Source organism: Pan troglodytes, chromosome 8, assembly GCF_028858775.2.
Source record: "Pan troglodytes isolate AG18354 chromosome 8, NHGRI_mPanTro3-v2.0_pri, whole genome shotgun sequence".
In the NCBI taxonomy this organism is placed as follows: domain Eukaryota; kingdom Metazoa; phylum Chordata; class Mammalia; order Primates; family Hominidae; genus Pan; species Pan troglodytes.
Window position 1 is genome coordinate 56867783 of NC_072406.2, and position 24913 is coordinate 56892695.

A 24913-nucleotide genomic window follows, 5' to 3' on the forward strand; every position below is an offset into this window, starting at 1 on the left:
GAACGGACATTAGCTGCATACGTATTTTTAATTATTGCCTTTTGTTTCTTGATCATGGCATGGCCTCAGCTCCCATTGCCCCAGGTGTCCATTTCATTCCTGTAGATTTGCCTTTGATTAGGCCTTAATCTGTCTCCTTCATTGGTATTAGCAGAGTCTAAAAAAATCCTAAGGGTTTTTTTGTGTGTGTGTGACATGAAGACATTACCCACTCTGTTTGTGAAACTAGATGTCAGACTTTGTATTGTTTATTGTACAACTTTGTACAATCTAAAAGTTCTTTCACCCACCCAATTTTAAATCAATTCATTATTTCACAAGGCTATCATTGGGATTTCAGAAAATATGATCCTATAATGTTTTAGGACCATAATGAAGCAAACCACATTACCTGAACCAAAAGATAGTAATTGAGTTTAAAGTAGAGGAAACTAGTTCATCATACCTATTGTCCAGGTGTGTAGGCTGGGTCTTCGGGATAACCATTCTTTTTTCTAGGTGTTAAGAAGAAATTGATATATTAGAATCTTACTATTGAATCCATTTTATGGTCCTGCACTTTTACTTTTAAAATGTATATGTAAACAAAAGAACTTAAATCAAAACCCTCTGATTTTAAATTTGTAAAAAAGACCAGCAGGAACTTACAATGTGTGTGTTTTTTTCTAAAAAGAAGGTATGTTTTCTAACTCTATTCACTGAAAACACCAAGAGGCAATGATAACTCCATCATAATTATCACTTTGGGGACCCAATTTGTGAATTTTAAATTATATTTCCCACTAAAACAAAATTCAGGGCTTCTTGCAGAAATGATTGATTCCAGGTTTGAAACAGAAAATGTTAAAGATAAGCTTTTATGTGCCTTTAAGTTGAAGGACTCCTGGCCTGAGATGGAATGATTTGACACCCAAAGTAATAATGATGCAATTAATTGAAATACAATACATAGATTTAACATTTTTATGAGTTCTAATTATAGTAAAAAAAAGCAAAACCTTTATTGGTCATGTTTCAATACTGCTATGTAATCAATTCATTATTTTGAAAATGTATAATTAAAAGAAAAAATTAAAGATTTATCCTGCATTTCCTATACAAACTATGGCCAAATAATTGCTTCTTTATAGAAGACACTGGCTAATGCAAGTAGAAGAAATGAGATCCACAGAAAATCACATATTTGTAACCCTTCATATGATAATGGGTTTAGGCAACGATCTAATGGCTGTGGAAATCTCTAAGTGACATTTTAGTGGGGAGTCATCTGATAGATGGATAAGGATACCAACACCTGAACCCACTCAGCAGCTCTAACATCATAAAAAGAAAGGCAATCAGACAGTCAATGTTTCCTGATGTGATACAATAAGGAAAAGTGCACATGAAATATTGTTTCAAAAAACATGAACCTGTACCTGATTAAGTGTCTAGAGCTAGCTACCATTTATAGGAGATCAGAGGGTAGAATAGTGTGTTAAATGTCATCAAAGGATGTCAAATCTAGAGTGTGGGAAAATTTACAGGACAATTGACCTGCTTTCTTCAATAAATAAATGGCAAAAGAAAGAGGTAAAGTAAAAAATAGAAAAGGGGCAGGTGGGATTTAATAGACATACTCATCAAATGCAATGTGTGGCCTTGTTTGAATCCCAACTGATAAAAATCATTTAAAGACAATTGGAGAAATTTGAACACTGAGTAGATATTTGATGATATGATGGAATTATTGATTATTTTGTTAAACAGGATGAAGACATTACTCTTACTTATTGTGTGCTTATCTGTTAGACATTAAAAGAGGAAGCAGTTTCTGATAAAATATGGTATCTGGGATTTGTTTTAAAATGTTCCAGTGCATAATAGGGGTGGTAAAAAGAATGTATGGGAGGTACTTAGGGTGGCCATGTAATTTATCATCCAAACTGGAACACTGGAGAATAATGTGGTTCCACATTACAAGCATGAACAGGCATCCCCAGGCTCTCGCCCTGTGTGCATGTCTGCTTGGAGCCATGGATGAGCTGCTGTGGTCTAGACACATTCACATTTCTCATGGGGCACCCAGGAGTGATACGGTTTGGCTTTGCATCCCCACCCAAATCTCATCGTGAATGGTAACAATCCCCGCACGTCAAGCGAGGGACCAGGTGGAGATAATTGAATCATGGGGGTGGTTTCCCCCATACTGTTCTTGTGATAGTGAATAAGTCTCACGAGATCTGATAATTTTATAAATGCGAGTTCCCCTAACAAGCTCTCTTGCCTACTGCCATTTAAGACATGACTTTCTTCTCCTTTGTCTTCTGCCATGCTTGTGAGGCCTTCCCAGCCATGTGGAACTATAAGTCCATTAAATCTCTTTTTCTGTATAAACTACTCAGCCTTTGATATGTCTTTATTAGCAGAGTGAGAACTGACTAATACAAGGAGACAGCACTCCCACAGCACAGCACTGGGCCCCATCAGCTATGAGGGGCGCAACCACAGCCAAGATGGCACCTGAGCAAAGAAGATGCTGCCTGTGGTTCACAGACTACTCTAAGCTTGTCCTCTCTTTCTTCCTGTGTGCTTAGCTTAAATAGAGAAACTGCCTGTTTTGGTGATTCCCTCCTTGGTGAGGGAGGCCACACCATCAGCGATGACTTCTTGTTCTTTCTAAGCTCTTGGAAATATGGTCTTGGCCACTGGCCCTTTGTTGACAAACAAGGCAGTGAGGATCACTGCTTCCTGGTCCTGATGAAGAGGTAGAAGTAGCAGTGAGATGTCTCCAAGGCTGGCCTATGAAATGAGGTTTTCTGCAAAGTACCCCAGCACTGTCTCATTCATTCGTTTTGTATTTATTCCACGAATTTGTATTGAGCCTTTGTTACATGCCAGGTTCTGGGCTAGGCTGTGGAAAAACTGAGATAAGAGACACAGTCCTTGTTCTGAAAGAGTTTGTCATCTAGTGGGACAGATGGGCAAATATTTATCTCAGAAGTGTAAGCTCAAAGATATATACTTCATTAGTTCATCCAAAGAACACGGCTGATTAGAAAAAGGTTGAGCATTGTTTTAGACACAGGAGAAACAGTCCTGGTCGAGAGGGTTGCTGTCCTTACCTGGGGAAGGTTAACATCAGGCTTGAGTGGCCAGAAAGCATGTCACAGGCCCATGGATGTTGGGCACAGTCTCGAAGGAGAAAGTATGTAAGAGAGAGTGAAGACCAGGCATCCCAAGCAGAGAGAACAGCCCGGGCCAAGAGGCAGAAGAAGAGACATGCCAAATGTCAGAGAAGGAAAGGCCAAATTCTCACCCCTGGGTGGATTCCAGACTTTCAGCCAACAACCAAATGTGTTAATTGATTGCCTTATAAGCTAATTATCTCATGGTCATCAGCTTCTTTCATTGAGATGAGCACAGGCCCAGCTTCCATATCTGCTGAAACTTACATCCCACTCTGGTTGCCTCCCATAGGCTGGGAAAGGAGTCAGGATCAGGAAGACATGTCCGGGCAGCCTGGGCTTTCTATCTCATTGTGCCAAATTGTTTGGCCAGCATTGTCTTCAAGGCTTTGCTCCAGGCCGTGGCTGGACATCTCAGCAATCTAATCATTTTTACAAGAAATGGATTCTTACTAATGAAAAGTAGGAATTACAGCCAATAGCATACTCTTAGATACCAGAACCCACCCAAGTTTGTCAAGGGTTTCTAGCTGGGTTTCTGATTCTAAAAACATTGCTTAAAAAACATTGCTTAAAGTATAGTTACTAAAGCTAGGAGTGGGCCTCAGATTTGATGAGTAACTCTATAGGTCAGTAGGGATGACAGGCACTAAATAAAAAGCCCCCCCAGGATCCATCATTTCTGCCAAATTACTTCTCCTATAACCTGTTCTTCTGTCATTTGTTTCCTAAGTCCCCACCCATTCAATGACAGTCATAGGCTATCTGACAACCTGGAAATGGTAGAGCAAGGGGCATAAAGGGTACCTTTTAGTCTATGGCAATAACATAGAGAGGATATATATAATTACCTTGCATATATCTTAAGACAAAGTAAATGTTTTTGAAAGTGTAGTAAAATACTACAGGCATGACCTTAGAGCAAAGGTTTGCCTATTGTCACCTGAAGATTCATAATGAAAAAGGATGGCCAAATGAAATCAACATATCTTTTTAGATTCATCAGGTAATTGAGCTCACAGAGCAAAATGATGTTCCCCAAATTGAAGAAGCAGGCGAATGCAAAGAATCACAGCTTGCCGGGACCATAAGCTGCTGAAGCAGGAAACAAGGATTCCATATAATAACATGGGGGTTACAATTAAAAGAACCACAACGCTAATGCTCATTTAAGAAAGAAGCTCAGATATAACAGGAAATGAAAAGAAGGACTCCAGAAGAAATTAAAGCCTCAGACACCTACAGCTAAAACAAGGAGTAAACACAGACACAATAATTCCTAACCAGATGAAGATAAAGCCACACACTAAAAGCCTACTAACCTGAACTTCTATTCTTCAATATGCAACAAATGTTTCTCAATGAAAAATTACAAAGCATGAAAGGCGGTTCCTAGATGGCCCAATAGGAACAGCTCCGGTCTGCAGCTCCCTGTGTGATCTAAACAGAAGATGGGTGGTTTCTGCATTTCCAACTGAGGTACCCGTTTCATCTCAATGTGACTGGTCTGAAAGTGGGTGCAGCTCACAGAGGGTGAGCCAAAGCAGAACAGAGCATCCCCTCACCCAGGAAGCACAAGGGGTCGGGGGAATTCCCTTTCCTAGCCAACGGAAGCCATGACAGACTGTACCGGGAAAATCAGGACACTGCCACCTTAACACTGCGCTTTTCCAATGGTCTTAGCAAATGGCACACCAGGAGATTATATCCTGCACCTGGCTCAGCGGGTCCCACACCCACGGAGCCTTGCTCACTGCTAGTCTGAGATCAAACTGCAAGGCAGCAAACCTGGCTGGGGGAGGGGTGTCTGCCATTGCTGAGGCTTGAGTAGGTAAACAAAGCAGCCAGAAAGCTCAAACTAGGTGGAGTCCACTGCAGCTCAATGAGGCCCACCTGCCTCTGTAGACTCCACCTCTAGGACCAGAGCATACCTGAACAAAAGGCAGCAGAAACTTCTGCAGACTTAAATGTCCCTGTCTGACAGCTCTGAAGAGAGCAGTGATTCTCCCAGCATGATGTTTGAGCTCTGAGAATGGACAGACTGCCTCCTCAAGTGGGTCCCTGACCCCCGTGTAGCCTAACTTGGAGGCACCTTCCTGTAGGGGTCGGCTGACACCTCATACAGCTGGGTGCCCCTCTGAGATGAAGCTTCTAGAGGAAGGATCAGGCAGAAATATTTGCTGTTCTGCAATATTTGCTGTTCTGCAGCCTCCGCTGGTGATACTGAGGCATACAGGGTCTGGAGTGGACCTCCAGCAAACTCCCAACAGACCTGCAGCCAAGGGACTTGACTGGTAAAAGGAAAACTAACAGACAGAAAGGAATAGCATCAACATCAACAAAAAGGACACCAACACAAAAACCCCATCTGTAGGTCACCATCATCAAAGACCAAAGGTAGATAAAACTACAAAGATGGGGAGAAACCAGAGAAGGAAAACTGAAAATTCTAAGAACCAGAGTGCCCCTTCTCCAAAGGATCGCAGCTCCTCGCCAGCAATGGAACAAAGCAGGATAGAGAATGACTCTGACGAGTTGACAGAAGTAGGCTTCAGAAAGTTGGTAATAACAAATTTCTCCGAACTAAAGGAGGATGTTTGAACCCATTGCAAGGAAGCTCAAAACCTTGAAAAAAGATTAGACAAATGGCTAATTAGAATAAACAGTGTAGAGAAGACCTTAAATAACCTGATGGAGCTGAAAACCATGGCACGAGAACTATGTGATGCATGCACAAGCTTCAGTAGCCGATTTGATCAAGTGGAAGAAAGGGTATCAGTGATTGAAGATCAAATTAATGAAGTGAGAAGAGATGTTTAGAGAAAAAAGAGTAAAAAGAAACGAACAAAGCCTCCAAGAAATACAGAACTATGTGAAAATACCAAATCTACGTTTGATTGGTGTACCTGAAAGTGATGAGGATAATGGAACCAAGTTGGAAAACACTCTTCAGGATATTATCCAGGAGACCTTCCCAAACCTAGCAAGGCAGGCCAATATTCAAATTCAGGAAATACAGAGCACACCACAAAGATACTCCTTAAGAAGAGCAACCCCAAAACACATAATTGTCAGATTCACCAATGTTGAAATGAAGGGAAAAATGCTAAGGGCAGCCAGAAAGAAAGGTCGGGTTACCCACAAAGGGAAGCCCATCAGACTAACAGCGGATCTCTCGGCAGAAACCCAAGAAGCCAGAAGAGAGTGGGGGCCAGTATTCAACATTCTTGAAGAAAAGCATTTTCAATGCAGAATTTCATATCCAGCCAAACTAAGCTTCACAAGTGAAGGAGAAATAAAATCCTTTACAGACAAGCAAATGCTGAGAGATTTTGTCACCACCAGGCCTGCCCTAAAAGAGCTCCTGAAGGAAGCATTAAACATGGAAAGGAACAACCAGTACCAGCCACTGCAAAACATGCCAAATTGTAAAGACCATCAATGCTAGGAAGAAACTGCATCAACTAATGGGCAAAATAACCAGCTAACATCATAATGACGGGATCAAATTCACACATAACAATATTAACCTTAAATGTAAATGGACTAAATGCCCCAATTAAAAGACACAGACTGGCAAATTGGATAAAGAGTCAAGATCCAGCAGTGTGCTGTATTCAGGAAACCCATTTCATGTGCAGAGACAAACATAGGCTCAAAATAAAGGGATGGAGGAAGAGCCACCAAGCAAATGGAAAGCAAAAAAAAGGCAGGGGTTGCAATCCTAGTCTCTGACCAAACAGACTTTAAACCAACAAAGATCAAAAGAGACAAAGAAGGCCATTACATAATGGTAAAGGGATCAATTCAACAAGAAGAGCTAACAATCCTAAATATATATGCACCCAATACAGGAGCAGCCAGTTTCATAAAGCAAGTCCTTAGAGACCTAGAAAGAGACTTAGACTCCCACACAATAATAATGGGAGAATTTCATGCCCCACTGTCAATATTAGACAGATCAACGAGACAGAAGGTTAACAAGGATATCCAGGACTTGAACTCAGCTTTGCACCAAGCAGACCTAATAGATATCTGCAGAACTCCCCACCCCAAATTATCAGAATATACATTCTTCCCAGCATCACATCACACAAATTCCAAAATTGACCACATAGCTGGAAGTAAAGCACTCCTCAGTAAATGTAAAAGAACAGAAATCACAACAAACTGTCTCTGAGACCACAGTGCAATCAAATTAGAACTCAGGATTAAGAAACTCACTCAAAACTGCACAACTACGTGGAAACTGAACAATCTGCTCCTGAATGACTACTGGGTAAATAACGAAATGAAGGCAGAAATAAAGATGTTTTTTGAAATCAATGAGAGCAGAGACACAATGTACCAGAATCTCTGAGACACATTTACAGCAGTGTGTAGAGGGAAATTTATAGCACTAAATGTCCGTAAGAGAAAGCAGGAAAGTTGTGAAATCGACACCCTAACATCAAAATTAAAAGAACTAGAGAAGCAAGAGCAAACTAATTCAAAAGCTAGCAGAAGGCAAGAAATAACTAAGATCAGAGCAGAAATGAAGGAGATAGAGACACAACCCTTCAAAAAAATCAATGAATTCAGGAGCTGGTGTTTTGAAAAGATCAATAAAATTGATAGACTGCTAGCAAGACTAATACGAAGAAAAGAGAGAAGAATCAAATAGATGCAATAAAGAATGAAAAAGGGGATCTCACCACCGATCCCACAGAAATACAAACTACCATCAGAGAATACTATAAACACTTCTACACAAATAAACTAGAAAATCCAGAAGACATGGATAAATTCCTGGACACATACACCCTCCCAAGACTAAACGAGGAAGAAGTTGAATCCCTGAATAGATCAATAACAGGTTCTGAAATTGAGGGAATAATTAATAGCCTACCAACCAAAAAAGGTCCAGGACCAGGCGGACTCACAGCTGAATTCTACCAGAGGTACAAAGAGTAGCTAGCACCATTCCTTCTGAAACTATTCCAACCAACAGAAAAAGAGGGAATCCTCCCTAACTCATTTTATGAGGCCAGGATCATCCTGATAGCAAAGCCTGGTGGAGACACAACAAAAAAAGAGAATTTTAGACCAATATCCCTGATGAACATTGATGCAAAAATCTGTAAATGTAAAATACTGGCAAATCGAATCCAGCAGCACATGCTCATCCAAGATCAAGGTGGCTTCATCCCTGGGATGCAAGGCTGGTTCGACATACACAAATCAATAAATGTAAACCATCACATAAACAGAACCAACCACACAAACCACACGATTATCTCAATAGATGCAGAAAAGGCCTTTGACAAAATTCAACAGCCCTTCATGCTAAAAACTCTCAAGAAACTAGGTATTGATGGACTGTATCTCAAAATAATAAGAGCTATTTATGACAAACCCACAGCCAGTATCATACTGAATGGGTAAAAACTGGAAGCATTCCCTTTGAAAACTGGCACAAGACAGGGATGCCCTCTCTCACCACTCCTATTCAACATAATGTTGGAAGTTCTGGCCAGGGCAATCAGACAAGAGAAAGAAATAAAGGGTATTCAATTAGGAAAAGAGGAAGTCAAATTGTCCCTGTTTGCAGATGACATGATTGTATATCTAGAAAACCCCACTGTCTCAGCCCAAAATCTCCTTAAGCTGATAAGCAACTTCAGCAGTCTCAGGATACAAAATCAACGTGCAAAAATCACAAGCATTCCTATACACTAATAACAGACAAACCGAGAGCCAAATCATGAGTGAACTCCCATTCACAATTGCTACAAAGAGAATATACTTAGGAATCAAATTTACAAGGGACATGAAGGACCTCTTCAAGGAGAACTACAAACCACTGCTCAATGAAATAAAAGAAGACACAAAGAAATGGAAGAACATCCCATGCTCATGGATAGGAAGAATCAATGTTGTGAAAATGGCCATACTGCCCAAGGCAATTTATGGATTCAATGCCATCCCCATCAAGCTACCAATGACTTTCTTCACAGAATTGGAGAAACTACTTTAAAGTTCATATGGAACTAAAAAAGAGCCTGCATTGCCAAGACAATCCTAAGCAAAAAGAACAAAGCTGGAGGCATCATACTACTTGACTTCAAACTATACTACAAGGCTACAGTAACCAAAACAGCATGGTACTGGTACCAAAACAGAGGTACAGACCAGTGGAATAAAACAGAGGCCTCAGAAATAACACCACACATCTGCAGCCATCTGATCTTTGACAAAGCTGACAAAAACAAGCAATGGGGAAAGGATTCCCTATTTCATAAATGGTGCTGGGAAAACTGGCTAGCCATATGTAGAAAGCTGAAACTGGATCCCTTCCTTATACCTTATATAAAAATTAATTCAAGACAGATTAAAGACTTAAATGTTAGATCTAAAACCATAAAAACCCTAGAAGAAAACCTAGGCAATACCATTCAGGACATAGGCATGAACAAGGACTTCATGTCTAAAACACCAAAAACAATGGCAACAAAAGCCAAAATTGACAAATGGGATCTAATTAAACTAAAGAGCTTCTGCACAGCAAAAGAAACTGCTATCAGAGTGAACAGGCAGCCTACAGAATGGGAGAAAATTTTCGCAATCTACCCATCTGACAAAGGGCTAATATTCAGAATCTACAAATAAATTAAACAAATTTACAAGAAAAAAGCAAACAACCCCATCAAAAAGTGGGCAAAGGATATGAACACACACTTTTTAAAAGAAGACATTTATCCATCCAACAGACACATGAAAAAATGCTCATCATCACTGGCCATCAGAGAAATGCAAATCAAAACCACAATGAGATACCGTCTCACACCAGTTAGAATGGTGATCATTAAAAAGTCAGGAAACAACAGGTGCTGGAGAGGATGTGGAGAAATAGGAACACTTTTACACTCTTGGTGGGACTGTAAACTAGTTCAACCATGTGGAAGACAGTGTGGCGATACTTCAAGGATCTAGAACTAGAAATACCATTTGACCCAGCGATCCCATTACTGGGTATATACTCAAAGGATTATAAATCATGCTACAATAAAGACACATGCACAAGTATGTTTATTGCAGCACTATTCACAATAGCAAGGACTTGGAACCAACCCAAATGTCCATCAATGATAGACTGGATTAAGAAAATGTGGCACATATACACCATGGAATACTATGCAGCCATAAAAAAGGATAAGTTCATGTCCTTTGTAGCGACATGGATGAAGCTGGAAACCATCATTCTGAGCAAACTATCACAAGGACAGAAAACCAAACACTGCATGTTCACACTCATAGATGAGAACTGAACAATGAGACACAAGGTGGGGAACATCACACACTGTGGCCTGTCGTGCAGTGGGGGGATGAAGGAGAGATAGCATTAGGAGAAATAACTAATGTAAATGATGAGTTAATGGGTGCAGCAAACCAACATGGCACATATATACATATGTAACAAACCTGCACGTTGTGCACATGTACCCTAGAACTTAAAGTATAATAAAAATAAATAAATAAATAAATAAATAAGAAAAGAAAAATTACAAAGCATGCTAAAAGGCAAGAAAGAACATAGTGTCAAGAGCCAAAGCAAGGAACGGAGCCAGTCTCAAGTATGATGCAGATTTTTGAATTATCAGAACAGATATTTAAATTAAGACTGATTAATATGTAAGGGCTCTAATGGAAAATGTGACTGATATGTAAGAACGAATGGGTAGTGAAAGCAGAAAAATGGAAGTTCTAAGAAAGAATCCACTGGAAATTTTGGAAATCAAAAACATTGTTGCAAAGAAAAATGCCTTTGATGGGCTTGCCAGTAGACGGGACCCTGGGAGGAAAGAATCACTGAGCATGAAAATGTGTCAATAGAATCTTCCCAAACTGAAATGCAAGAGAAAGGAAATAAGAATAAAATGAAAAAAGGAACAAGATATCCAAGAACTGTAGTACAATTACAGAAGGTGTAATATATGCACAATGAGAATTCCAGAATTTGTGAAAGAAAGGACCAGAAGAAATATTTGAAGTAATAATGGTTGAGAATTTTCAAAAACTAATGACATGTGCCAAGCCACAGGTCCAGGAAACTGAGGGAACACCAAGCAGGATAAATACAAAAAAAAAAATAGACACTTAGGGATACCCTATTCAAACTGTAGGAAACTAAAGATAAAGAGAAAATCTTGAAAGAAGCCAAAAGAATAAAACACATTACTTATAGAGGACCAAAGATAAGAATTATATCGGACTTCTGAAGAGAATTATACCGGACTTCTCTACAGAAGTCCGATATATATACATCTTCACAGGTAGTGGGTAACTTATAACAGAGTAGCCCCAATTTCTTCCTCCCATGCAAGCAAGAAGAGGTGAAGTGGAATATTTAAAGTATTGAAAGAAAAAAAACCCCATCAACCTAAAATCCTGTGTACTGCAAAATTATTCTTCAAAAGTAAAGGAGAAATAAAGACATTTTCAGACAAACAAAAATTGAGAGAATTTGTCTCCAGTAGACTTGCATTGCCTGAAATGTTAAAACAAGTTCTTCAGAGAAAAAAAAAAAAGTCAGAAATTTTGTTCTACTGAAAGAAATAAAACATTAGAAAAGGAATAAATAAGGGTAAAATTTTAAGGATTTTGTTTTTTATTCTTAATAGTTCTAATAAATAATTATTCACATAGTAATAGCAACAGTGCATTGGGTGACTAGCTTAGCGGTAAGTGATATAAATGTTTGAAGGCATGCGAGAAAGAAATTGGGACTACTCTGTTATAAGGTACATGCTACCTGTGAAGAAGTATAGCGTTATTTGAAAGTGGACTTAGATTACTGCAAATTCAAGAGTAACCATTGAAAAAGAAGGTGGGAAAGAAGTATAATTAATATGTTACGAGAGGAGATAGACTGAAACCATATAAAATGTTCAGTTAACACTGAGAGAAGGCAGAAGTGAGAGATAAAAGAAAAACAAAAAAGGGCAACAAATAGAAAACAATAACAAATATGATAAATATTAGTCCAATTATATTAGTAATCACTTTAAATGTTAATAATATAAATATACCAACCAGAAGACAAAAACTGATAGAATGAAAACAAAAAAGACTAAACTGTATGTTGTCTATAAGATACCCATTTTAAATACAGACACAGATACATTAAAAGTAAAGGGATGGAGAAGATATACCATGCTATCATCAGGGATAAAGAAGGACATTACAAGGCTGGATGCAGTGGCTTATGCCTGTAATCCCAGCACTTTGGGAGGCTGAGGCGGGCGGATCATGAGGTCAGGATATCGAGACCATCCTGGCCAACATGGTGAAACCCCGTTTCTACTAAAAACACAGAAAATTAGCCGGGCATGGTGGCGGGCTCCTGTAGTCCCAGCTAATCGGGAGGCTAAGCAGGAGAATGGCTCGAACTCGGGAGGCAGAGCTTGCAGTGAACCGAGATTGTGCCACTGCACTCCAGCCTGGGCGACAGAGCGAGACTCCGTCTCCAAAAAAAAAAGAAGGATATTACATAGTGATAAAGGGTCAGCTCTCTAAGAAGATCTAATAATTTTTAATGTATATGTGTCTAACAACACTGCATCAAAATACATAGGGCAAAATTTGGTATAACTGCAAGGAGAAATAGATTAATCCACTATTATAGTTGAAGACTTCAACATCCCTCTATAAGAAAAGGACAGATCCAGCAGGCAGAAAATCAGTAAAAACATCCTTTAATGTAACAACACCATCAGTTAACTGGCTCTAGTCACCTTGATAGATTACACATGCTCCTTGACTTACTATGAAGTTACATCCTAATAAACCCATTGTAAGTTGAAAATACACAAAGTCAAAAATGCATTTACTACACCTAACTTATCAAATATGATAACTTAGCTTAACTTAAATGTGCTCAGAACACTTATGTTATCTTACAGTTGGGCAAAACTATCTAACTAAGCCTATTTAATAAAGGGTTGAATATCTCACATAATTTATTAAATACTGTGCTGGAAGTGAGAAATAGAATGACTGTATGGTGTTTGAAGTATGGTTTCTACTGAATGGGTTTTGCTTTTACACCATCTTAAAGTCGAAAAATTGTAAGTTGAATCATCGTAAGTCAGGGACCATCTGTACTTCATCTAATAAAAGCAGAATACACATTTTTCCTAAGCTCATATAGGATACTTACCAAGATAGATTCCATTCTGGGTACTGAAACAGATTGAACAAATTTTTAAAAATAAAATTCATAAAAAGTATGCTCTTGGACCATAATGAAATTAGCTAGAAATCAATAATGGAAAGATAGCTGGAAAACAACCAAATATTTGGAGATTATGCAACATACTTGCAAATAACACGTGAGTCAAAAGAGAAATCTCAAGAGAAATTACAAATATTTTGAATTAAATGAAAATAAAGATACAACTTATCAAAATTTGGGGAATACATCAAAAGGAATGGTTAGAGAGAAATTTATAGCATTGAATGCATATATGCATATATTAGAATAGAAGGAGGACCTGAAATCAATAGAGGAAACAGGAAAATAAAGCAAGAAGAGCAATATAACTCTAAAGTGACCAAAAGAAAAGAAATAATAAAAATTAGAACTTCAATGAAATTAAAAACAGAAAAACAATAAGGAACCCAACAAAACCAAAAGTGGATTCTTTGAAAAGATCAATAAAATGGATAAACTTCTAGCCAGGCTAAACAAGAATCAAAGTGAGAGACACACATTTGTAGGGTGAGAAATGAAATAGGGGAAATGACCACTGATCCCAAGGATATAAAAAGAGTGATACAGGAATATTATGAACAACTCTATGACCACAAATTTGATAACTTAGATAAAATGCACTTCTTTAAAAAATGCAGAAGATGCAGTGAGAAAATGACTTGAGAATTAAAATGGGGAAAATCAACATAGTCTAAAAACTGCAAGATGGAAATTCTGTCGTGATACAATCCAAAAAAATTTAGCACATAACTAACGAAATAATTAATTATCATCTACAGTAAGAATGGTATTATTACAAGAGGGAAATGATGAGCTCATTAAGAGTAAGTAACATTGGAATAGTGGCTAGTTATTTTTTCCAATAATATATGTAACATAACTACGTAAGGAAAAAGAAGTAAGAATGTTTTGGCCTATATGTCTTAATTTTTTAAGTGACATAATGTCTTAGGAATACTAGAAAACAATACAATGAAGTATGTTCTTTTTAATAGTACTTGTGGAAAAGTATGTAACTGGCTTGTGTAACCCTGTCCTAACACTCTGATTAATAGCTTAGTCTTGACACAGAGGGAGGCTTCAGGAAACAACTACAATTCTGTGTTTCCACTCTCTTACTCAATATTCTTATCAAGGAATAAAATTAAAACTTTGAAGGAATACACATAGAGCTAAATATTTAAAAAATAGATTGAGATATTTTGAAATGACTGTATCAGGATTAAACTTAACAGCAACAAATATAAAGTCCCTGTGTTGGGAGTTTCCAAGACTACCTCCAGTTTCAGTGATTTCCTAGGAGGATGCAGAGGCCTCTGCATGTAGTCATATTCATGGCTGTAATTTATTACAGCAAAAGGGTACCAAGTAAAATCAGTAAAGACAAAAGGCATATGGGGTGAAATCTGGAGGAAGCTAGGCACACGCTTTCAGGAGTGTTATCCCAGAGGAGTCACACAGTATGTGCTTAATTCCTCAAGCCCTGATATATGACAACACGTGTTCAATATCTACCAGACATCTACCAGAGAAGCTCATTAGAGGCTCAGTGCCTGGGGTTTTGACTGTGGGCTTGTCATATAGGTACCCCTCTGTCTAACACATACCAAAATTCCACACACCAGGAAGGAAAGCGCATATTCAGCATTAACCATATTGTTTGAACAAACAGTTTAAGCACAGTGAGCCATTCTAATCAGGGAATAATGGAAATTCTCCTGAAATCCAAGACCCCAGGTGCCTGTCAAGGGCCAGCCTTGCAAACAAGGCTTCCTAAGGAATGCAGTCTCAGGCCTACTCTGTTAACCCTTTTCTGCACAGCCCATATTATGCTGAGCACCAGCTTCATTGCACAAGCAAAGGGTATGAACGAAGTTATTGGCATCACTTCACAGGAAACAGATCTGATGGTCTCCATTGACATCAACCATGGAGCAGGGAGTATGATGGAAAGAACTTAGTTTTGCAGTCATAGATATTTGAGCTCAAATATCAATTTGACCACTGTCTTAATTTGACTTTCTAAGTTACTTAAACTGAGTTTCAGCTTCCTTGTCTATAAAATGGGATAGCAATAATAATAATAATAATGATAATAATAAATGTTGGAATTATTGTGGGGACTATAGATACATTTTATAAAGAATCGGGCAATCGATAAATGGTAGCTACTACTGTTTTAAGCTTAATATTAACCAAAATTGTAATGTGACTGGTAAAAACAACCCTCTTTTTGGATTTACTATGGGAGTGAGAAGCAGATTATAATCAGTATCTTAAAACTATTTCCAACATTTGAGCCATGAAATAATTTAATGTTATAATAAATACAGGGAGGAAGCCTTGGTGGCAGGTGAAATGCAAAAGACCATTACAGTCCATTGGAGGTGAAAGAATAGCCTTGGTGGGGATGGAGATTGTATCAGGAATCTTCAGAAGGCACTGGGAAAGTAGAATATGAAATGTAAAAGACATGTTGAAATTGAACTCAAATGTTTGATTACCCTTTTGGGAAGATGAGATTATAATTTTATTTTATAAGGTTCTGATGGGCTAATGAGTTAGGACAATTCCTTAGAAATTACAGGAAAACTCAGATTTGTTGAGATAAGGAATATTTTCTGACAAGCAGCTCTAACATTGGAATAGAAGACAACTGGAGGTGCTGAGGTCTCCATTCTGGAACGTGTTCAAAGAGAAACTGGATAAAACATCTGCTAAGAACACTGTAGAAGCGTTCCCTGTATTAAGGGGAATGAGGTTGCTCTTCTTGAGGAATCTTTTTAAGTATGTTGTAGAGAAAATCAGTAATTAATCTTTTCCTGCTCAGATCTCTTTCTACACTTTTTGTCAATAGCATCCCAATTTCCCAGCCCTCATGTCCAACCTATGAACTTTAGTGTCATGACCCTGCCCCTACCTGTGGGAGCCATGTGCCTCAGACTCGGCTACCCAGAACACTGCCTCCTCTTGCTACAGGACTGGCCCGGGGTGACACATGGACCAAGACAGGACAGCAAGAGCCCTCACTAGGGCTTAGGCTGGAGCCATTGGGGAGGAGACGCTTCAAGCTTACTGGGATTGCTAAGAAGGTGGCCTACAAATTAATCCTGCTGGGCCCAATTTGCCACCTGATGGAAAAGCCTACTGAGAATTCAGCCAGCACAGAGGAAACAAAAGCTAGAGTCAGAGACAGGAAATGAGAGAGACAGCCCTGATAACATCTTTTGAGGCCCTGCCTCCATCCATTTCTCCTAGTTTTATGAGCCAATAAAACCCCATTTCTTACTTAAAGTGGTTTGAATCTGGTTTTGTTAAATGTGACCAAATGACCCTTAATAATACATTTTTTCTTTTAATTGTCAAATAAACTATTTTAAGAAATGAAGTATATGTGTAAGCCTCTCATCACTCTAAAGAGTATGGATGCCACTTATAAATATAATAGGGCTAACTAAAGTTGGCATTCAAAGAGATAATCCAGAAAGTCCTGCACGTTTGCTAAAGCTGGGTTGCACATTTACCTAGAAGTCTTTCAAGAGCTGATCAAAACAGATAAAGAGCATTTGTTACAAGATCAGCAAAAAAGGATCAGTTGTTGTGTTCATGAATACAAACAGTACTTGGGGATGGTATTTGTTCCAGGGCACTTATGTCAGAGAGAAGTTTCTCCTTGGGTCGTGGTGAGGAGACCACCTCCTTGCTAACCTCCTACAGCAAGAATAATTAACAAATGCTGCCAGTTGCTCTCTACAGCCCACCTCGACATAAACTACAGGAGCCAGACAAAAGCAAGAGAAATTAAAGCCCATCTATACAACGTCAAAGCAATTCTGTATATTTCAATGTCTAATCAGAACGGTAAGAGCTCTGATAATCTGGCATCAGTAAAGGGAAGAGTTGACCAGATTTAGACGAATGAATGAGTCCTTCATCTTCATGCAGCATTTGCTGAGTGGCAGGGCCTCCATATCTGGAAGTGCAGGCGGCCCTCTTCCCCGATTTCTCAGGTGAGGGGCCAGCTCTGCTAAGTGTGCTGGATGCTCCAGTGCAGGGCTGCATCCCAGAGGGAAGGCCTGCCTTTTTCTCGCTTGCTAGAAATGCAGTCTCCCCCTTCTAGCCAAAACAATCTTGAAAACGAACAAAGTTGGAGGTCTCATACTTCCTGATTTCAAAACTTATCACAAAACTACAGTAATCAAAGTGGTGTGGTACATCAAACTGGTGTAGATCAATAGGCTAGAGTAGAAAGTCCAGAAATAAACCCTTGCATATATGGTTAAATAATTTTTGAAAAGGGAGCCAAGATTATTCGATGAAAGAAAGGACAGTTTTCCCAACAAATGATGTTTATTGGAAAAATGCATATTCATATGCAAAAGAATGAAGTTGAACTCTTACCTCATGCCATATACAAAAATTAAATCAAAAGGGATTAAAGACTTAAACATAATGCTAAAACTACAAAACTCTTAGAAGAAATAGCAAATGCATCATGTTGTTGAATTTGGCAATGATTTCTTGGGTATGACACCGAAAAGACAGGCAAATAGAGAGCAAAAATAGATAAATTGGACTACATCAAAATTAAAAACCTCTGTTCACCAAAGGACACAATCAATAGAGTAAAAAAGTAATCAATGGGATGAGAGAAAATGTTTGTAAACCGTACACCTAATAAGAAGTTAATATCCAGAACATATAAAGAATTCCTACAACTCAATGATAAAGAAGACAACCAATCTGATTAAGAAATGTTCAAAGAACTTGAATAGACATTATTAAAAGCAGATACAAAATGGCCAACAAGCCTATGAAAAGATGCTCAATGTCACTGATCATTAGGGAAATGCAAAACAAAACCACAATGAGATGTCACCTCACACCCTGGCTACTATAAAATAACAAACAGCAACAACAAATACAGAAAATAAGAAGTGTTGGTGAGGATGCAGAGAAATTGGAACCTTCGTTTGTGCACTCTTGGTGGGAATGTAAAATGGTGCAGCTGCTGTGGAAACAGTATGGTGGTTTATCAAAAAATTAAAAACAGAAATATCATGGGATCCAGCAATACTGCTTCTGAATATACAGCTAAAAGATTCAAAGCAGGATCTCAAAAGATTTGAAAGCATGGCCTTAAAGAGATATTTGTACATTAATGTCCATAAAGCATTATCCACAATGGCGAAGGGGTGGAAGCAATTGTCGGATGAACAGAAAAACAAAATGTGGTATATACACAGAATAGAATATTATTTATTCTTAAAAAGGAAGGGAATTCTGACATACGCTATGTTATGGATGAACCTTGAGGACATCTAGCTAAATTAAATAAGACAATCACAAAAAGACAAATGCTGTATGAGTCCACTTATAATAAGGTACCTAGAGTGGTCACATTCATAAAAAGTAGAATGGTGGTTGCCAGGGTCTGGGTAGAGGCAAAGTGGGGAGTTCTTTAATGGATACAGGGTTTTGGTTTTGCAAGATGAAAACGATGTGGAGATTGGTTGCACAACAATGTGGTTATACTTAACACTAAGAACTGTACACTAAAAAATGGTTAAGATGATAAATGTTATCAGTATTTTACCACAGTTTTAAAAAATGTATAGTCAGCTCTCCAAGCCATGCTTTTGTGGAGACCATCCAGAGGGTCTCTTTTGTCTAATTTGCACAAAGGTATCATAAAAGACAACAGAGGCCCAGGAAACATGTCTCACCATAGCATTTGGGGCACGTTTTGAGAAGCAGTTTAAAGCGATAATATGGAAAAACTTGGAGCGAAATTGATGTGTCCCAAAGGATAGTAGATCCAAATGTTCAAAAACACAAATGGTGGGTTGGGCTGTCTTAAGAAAATTATAGTGCCTGAAAAGATTTGTTCCTGAGAAAAAGACCATTCAGTCCTTACTCAGCAGTGGAACAAAGAACCACATTTGAGCAGGACTAAGAAAACAGCTTGGATATGCTTGAAACACAGGACAAATAGGGGCTGGGGCTTCAGAGTTCTGAACCATGAAGTGTGGCTGCAGTGATGTTGGAAACATTCTGAGTAAGTATTTACGGTCACTCACCGTGGCCATAAAACCTTCCGATAACTCATCCAGAAAATGATTAATTTTAAGCAATGCCATTTCCTAATGAAACTTCCAAGATAAATTGGTTGCAAAAATGTACATTCTGGTAACTAAATAAGTTGACCTGCAGAACTCAAGTGTTAGATCTAAGTCAATTAAATGTTGGCAGGTGGCTAATCTGGAGTTTAGAGAAGTTGATCTTAATTCATTATTTTGGTTTGAAACTGGATACCAGGTCCACTGGTCTTTTGGGCTTACTCCTAATTTATGACTATTAATGAGAAAATAGTTCCAGTTTATCTAAAATGGGCTTAGGTAAAATGTAAGGTGAAAGCAGTATATATAGGACACATTCCTCTTTTATCACTATCTATAATTAATATTTCTGTAGAACACATTTTTTCAGGGACACTGGTCAGTGTTATGTATAAGCATCAGTGATTAGGGACTTGCGATTAAATGTCTCAAAGGAAAGATATTATTGAGGGTGTTGATTCTCCTTATTTTTCCATATATTTAAAACAATTCCAACCAAATGTGTCTCATGACTACTTTTTTAAAACCTAACAAAAAATAAAAACACAAATGCTACCAGTTAAGAAATTGTTATATAAGAGTAATGAGGAAGTATTTTATTAACAGAGATAAAATACATTGTATCATTCAGAAATAGACACACGTGTTTGACAGAATTTATTCTTGCAAGAAATTGGGTGAAAGGTGAAGATGGCTTGATCATTTAGAAGTCACAATTGACTGGATAACCATTTGGAAAAAAAAAATGAATGCGGACCCCTATCTCATGCCAGATTTAATTCAGAGTTAATTTTTATTTTATTTTATTTTATTTTATTTTATTTTATTATTATTATACTTTAAGTTTTAGGGTACATGTGCACAATGTGCAGGTTTGTTACATATGTATACCTGTGCCGTGTTGGTGTGCTGCACCCATTAACTCATCATTTAGCATTAGGTGTATCTCCTAATACTATCCCTCCCCCCTTCCCCTACCCCACAACAGTCCCTGGAGTGTGATGTTCCCGTTCCTGTGTCCATGTGTTCTCATTGTTCAATTCCCACCTACGAGTGAGAACATGCGGTGTTTGGTTTTTTGTCCTTGCAATAGTTTGCTGAGAATGATGGTTTCCAGTTTCATCCATGCCCCTACAAAGGACATGAACTCTTCATTTTTTATGGCTGCATAGTATTCCATGGTGTATATGTGCCACATTTTCTTAATCCAGTCTATCGTTGTTGGACATTTAGGTTGGTTCCAAGTCTTTGCTATTGTGAATAGTGCCGCAATAAACATACGTGTGCATGTGTCTTTATAGCAGCGTGATTTATAGTCCTTTGGGTATATACCCAGTAATGGGATGACTGGATCAAATGGTATTTCTAGTTCTAGATCCCTGAGGAATCGCCACACTGACTTCCACAAGGGTTGAACGAGTTTACAGTCCCACCAAGAGTGTAAAAGTGTTCCTATTTCTCCACATCCTCTCCAGCATCTGTTGTTTCCTGACTTTTTAATAATTGCCATTCTAACTGGTGTGAGATAGTATCTCATTGTGGTTTTGATTTGCATTTCTCTGATGGCCAGTGATGATGAGCATTTCTTCATGTGTTTTTTGGCTGCATAAATGTCTTCTTTCGAGAAGTGTTTGTTCATATCCTTCTCCCACTTTTTGATGGGGTTGTTTGTTTTTTTCTTGTAAATTTGTTTGAGTTCATTGTAGATTCTGGATATTAGCCCTTTGTCTGATGAGTAGGTTGCAAAAATTTTCTCCCATTCTGTAGGTTGCCTGTTCACTCTGAAGGTAGTTTCTTTTGCTGTGCAGAAGCTCTTTAGTTTAATTAGATCCCATTTGTTAATTTTGGCTTTTGTTGCCATTGCTTTTGGTGTTTTAGACATGAAGTCCTTGCCCATGCCTATGTCCTGAATGGTATTGCCTAGGTTTTCTTCTAGGGTTTTTATGGTTTTAGGTCTAACATGTAAGTCGTTAATCCATCTTGAATTAATTTTTGTATAAGGTGTAAGGAAGGGATCCAGTTTCAACTTTCTACATATGGCTAGCCAGTTTTCCCAGCACCATCTATTAAATAGGGAATCCTTTCCCCATTGCTTGTTTTTGTCAGGTTTGTCAAAGGTCAGATGGTTGAAGATATGCGGCATTATTTCTGAGGGCTCTGTTCTGTTCCATTGGTCTGTATCTCTGTTTTGGTACCAGTATCATGCTGTTTTGGTTACTGTAGCCTTGTAGTATAGTTTGAAGTCAGGTAGTGTGATGCCTCTGGCTTTGTTCTTTTGGCTTAGGATTGACTTGGCGATGCAGGCTCTTTTTTTGCTTCCATATGAACTTTAAAGTAGTTTTTTCCAATTCTGTGAAGAAAGTCATTGGTAGCTTGATGGGGATGGCATTGAATCTATAAATTACCTTGGGCAGTATGGCCATTTTCATGACATTGATTCTTCCTACCCATAAGCATGGAATCTTCTTCCATTTGTTTGTATCCTCTTTTATTTCATTGAGCGGTGGTTTGTAGTTCTCCTTGAAGAGGTCCTTCACATCCCTTGTAAGTTGGATCCCTAGGTATTTTACTCTCTTTGAAGCAATTGTGAATGGGAGTTCACTCACGATTTGGCTCTCTGTTTGTCTGTTATTGGTGTATAAGAATGCTTGTGATTTTTGCACATTGATTTTGTATCCTGAGACTTTGCTGAAGTTGCCTATCAGCTTAAGGAGATTTTGGACTGAGATGATGGGGTTTTCTAGATATGCAATCATGTCACCTGCAAACAGGGACAATTTGACTTCCTCTTTTCCTAATTGAATACCCTTTATTTCTTTCTCTTGTCTGATTGCCCTGACCAGAACTTCCAACACTATGTCAAATAGGAGTGGTGAGAGAGGGCATCCCTGTCTTGTGCCAGTTTTCAAAGGGAATGCTACCAGTTTTTGCCCATTCAGTATGATATTGGCTGTGGGTTTGTCATAGATAGCTCTTATTATTTTGAGATATGTCCCATCAATACCGAATTTATTGAGAGTTTTTAGCATGAAGGGTTGTTGAATTTTGTCAAAGGCCTTTTCTGCATCTATTGAGATATTCATGTGGTTTTTGTCTTTGGTTCTGTTTATATGCTGGATTACATTTATTGATTTGCGTATGTTGAACCAGACTTGCATCCCAGGGATGAAGCCCACTTGATCATGGTGGATAAGCTTTTTGATGTGCTGCTGGATTTGGTTTGCCAGTATTTTATTGAGGATTTTTGCATCAATGTTCATCAAGGATATTGGTCTAAAATTCTCTTTTTTGGTTGTGTCTCTGCCAGGCTTTGGTATCAAGATGATGCTGGCCTCATAAAATGAGTTAGGGAGGATTCCCTCTTTTTCTATTGATTGGAATAGTTTCAGAAGGAATGGTACCAGCTTCTCCTTGTACCTCTGGTAGAATTCGGCTGTGAATCCGTCTGGTCCTGGACTTTTTTTGGTTGGTAAGCTATTGATTATTGCCACAATTTCAGAGCCTGTTATTGGTCTATTCAGAGATTCAACTTCTTCCTGGTTTAGTCTTGGGAGGGTGTATGTGTTGAGGAATTTATCCATTTCTTCTAGATTTTCTAGTTTATTTGCATAGAGGTGTTTGTAGTATTCTCTGATGGTGGTTTGTATTTCTGTGGGATTGGTGGTGATATCCACTTTATCCTTTTTTATTGTGTCTATTTGATTCTTCTCTCTTTTTCTCTTTATTAGTCTTCCTAGCAGTCTATCGATTTTGTTGATCTTTTCAAAAAAACCAGCTCCTGGATTCATTAATTTTTTGAAGGGTTTTCTGTGTCTCTATTTCCTTCAGTTCTGCTCTGATATTAGTTATTTCTTGCCTTCTGCTAGCTTTTGAATGTGTTTGCTCTTGCTTTTCTAGTTCTTTTAATTGTGACATTAGGGTGTCAATTTTGGATCTTTGTTGCTTTCTCTTGTGGGCATTTAGTGCTATAAATTTCCCTCTACACACTGCTTTGAATGTGTCCCACAGATTCTGGTATGTTGTGACTTTGTTCTCGTTGGTTTCATAGAACATCTTTATTTCTGCCTTCATTTCGTTATGTACCCAGTAGTCATTCAGGAGCAGGTTGTTCATTTTCCATGTAGTTGAGCGGTTTTGAGTGAGTTTCTTAGTCCTGAGTTCTAGTTTGATTGCACTGTGGTCTGAGAGACAGTTTGTTATCATTTCTGTTCTTTTACATTTGCTGAGGAGTGCTTTACTTCCAACTATGTGGTCAATTATGGAATAGGTGTGGTGTGGTGCTGAAAAAAATGTTTATTCTGTTGATTTGGGGTGGAGAGTTCTGTAGATGTCTATTAGGTCTGCTTGGTGCAGAGCTGAGTTCAATTCCTGGGTATCCTTGTTAACTTTCTGTCTCGTTCATCTGTCTAATGTTGACAGTGGGGTGTTAATGTCTCCCATTATTATTGTGTGGGAGTGTAAGTCTCTTTGTAGGTCACTCAGGACTTGCTTTACGAATCTGGTTGCTCCTGTATTGGGTGCATATATATTTAGGATAGTCACCTCTTCTTGTTGAATTGATCCCTTTACCGTTATGTAATAGCCTTCTTTGTCTCTTTTGATCTTTGTTGGTTTAAAGTCTGTTTTATCAGAGACTAGGATTGCAACCCCTGCATTTTTTTGCTGTCCATTTTCTTGGTAGATCTTCCTCCATCCCTTTATTTTGAGCCTATGTGTGTCTCTGCACATGAGATGGGTTTCCTGAATACAGCACACTGATGGGTCTTGACTCTTTATCCAATTTGCCAGTCTGTGTCTTTTAATTGGAGCATTTAGCCCATTTACATTTAAGATTATTATTGTTATGTGTGTGTTTGGTCCTGGCATTATGATGTTATTTGGTTACTTTGCTCGTTAGTTGATGTAGTTTTTTCCTAGCCTTGACAGTCTTTACATTTTGGCATGTTTTTGCAGTGGCTGGTTCCAGTTTTTCCTTTCCATGTTCAGTGCTTCCTTCAGGAGCTCTTTTAGGGCAGGCCTGGTGGTGACAAAATCTCTCAGCATTTGCTTGTCTGTAAAGGATTTTATTTCTCCTTCACTTATGAAGCTTAGTTTGGCTGGATATGAAATTCTGGGTTGAAAATTCTTTTCTTTAAGAATGTTGAATATTGGCCCCCACTCTCTTCTGGCTTGTAGAGTTTCTGATGACAGATCCGCTGTTAGTCTGATGGGCTTCCCTTTGTGGGTAACCCGACCTTTCTCTCTGGCTGCCCTTAACATTTTTGCCTTCATTTCAACTTTGGTGAATCTGAGAATTATGTGTCTTGGAGTTGCTCTTCTCGAGGAGTATCTTTGTGGCATTCTCTGTATTTCCTGAATCTGAATGTTGGCCTGCC

At 38.4% G+C, this 24913-nt stretch overlaps 1 long non-coding RNA gene across 1 annotated transcript in view; it reads right to left on the reverse strand.

The window, feature by feature from the left end:
- Positions 1–24913, reverse strand: part of LOC104008165 (uncharacterized) — a 117887-nt gene that overhangs the window by 35156 nt on the left and 57818 nt on the right. Inside the window, exon 2 of the long non-coding RNA XR_001706573.4 lies at positions 446–494. This is a non-coding gene — a long non-coding RNA (uncharacterized LOC104008165). The remainder of the gene's footprint in view (positions 1–445; positions 495–24913) is intronic.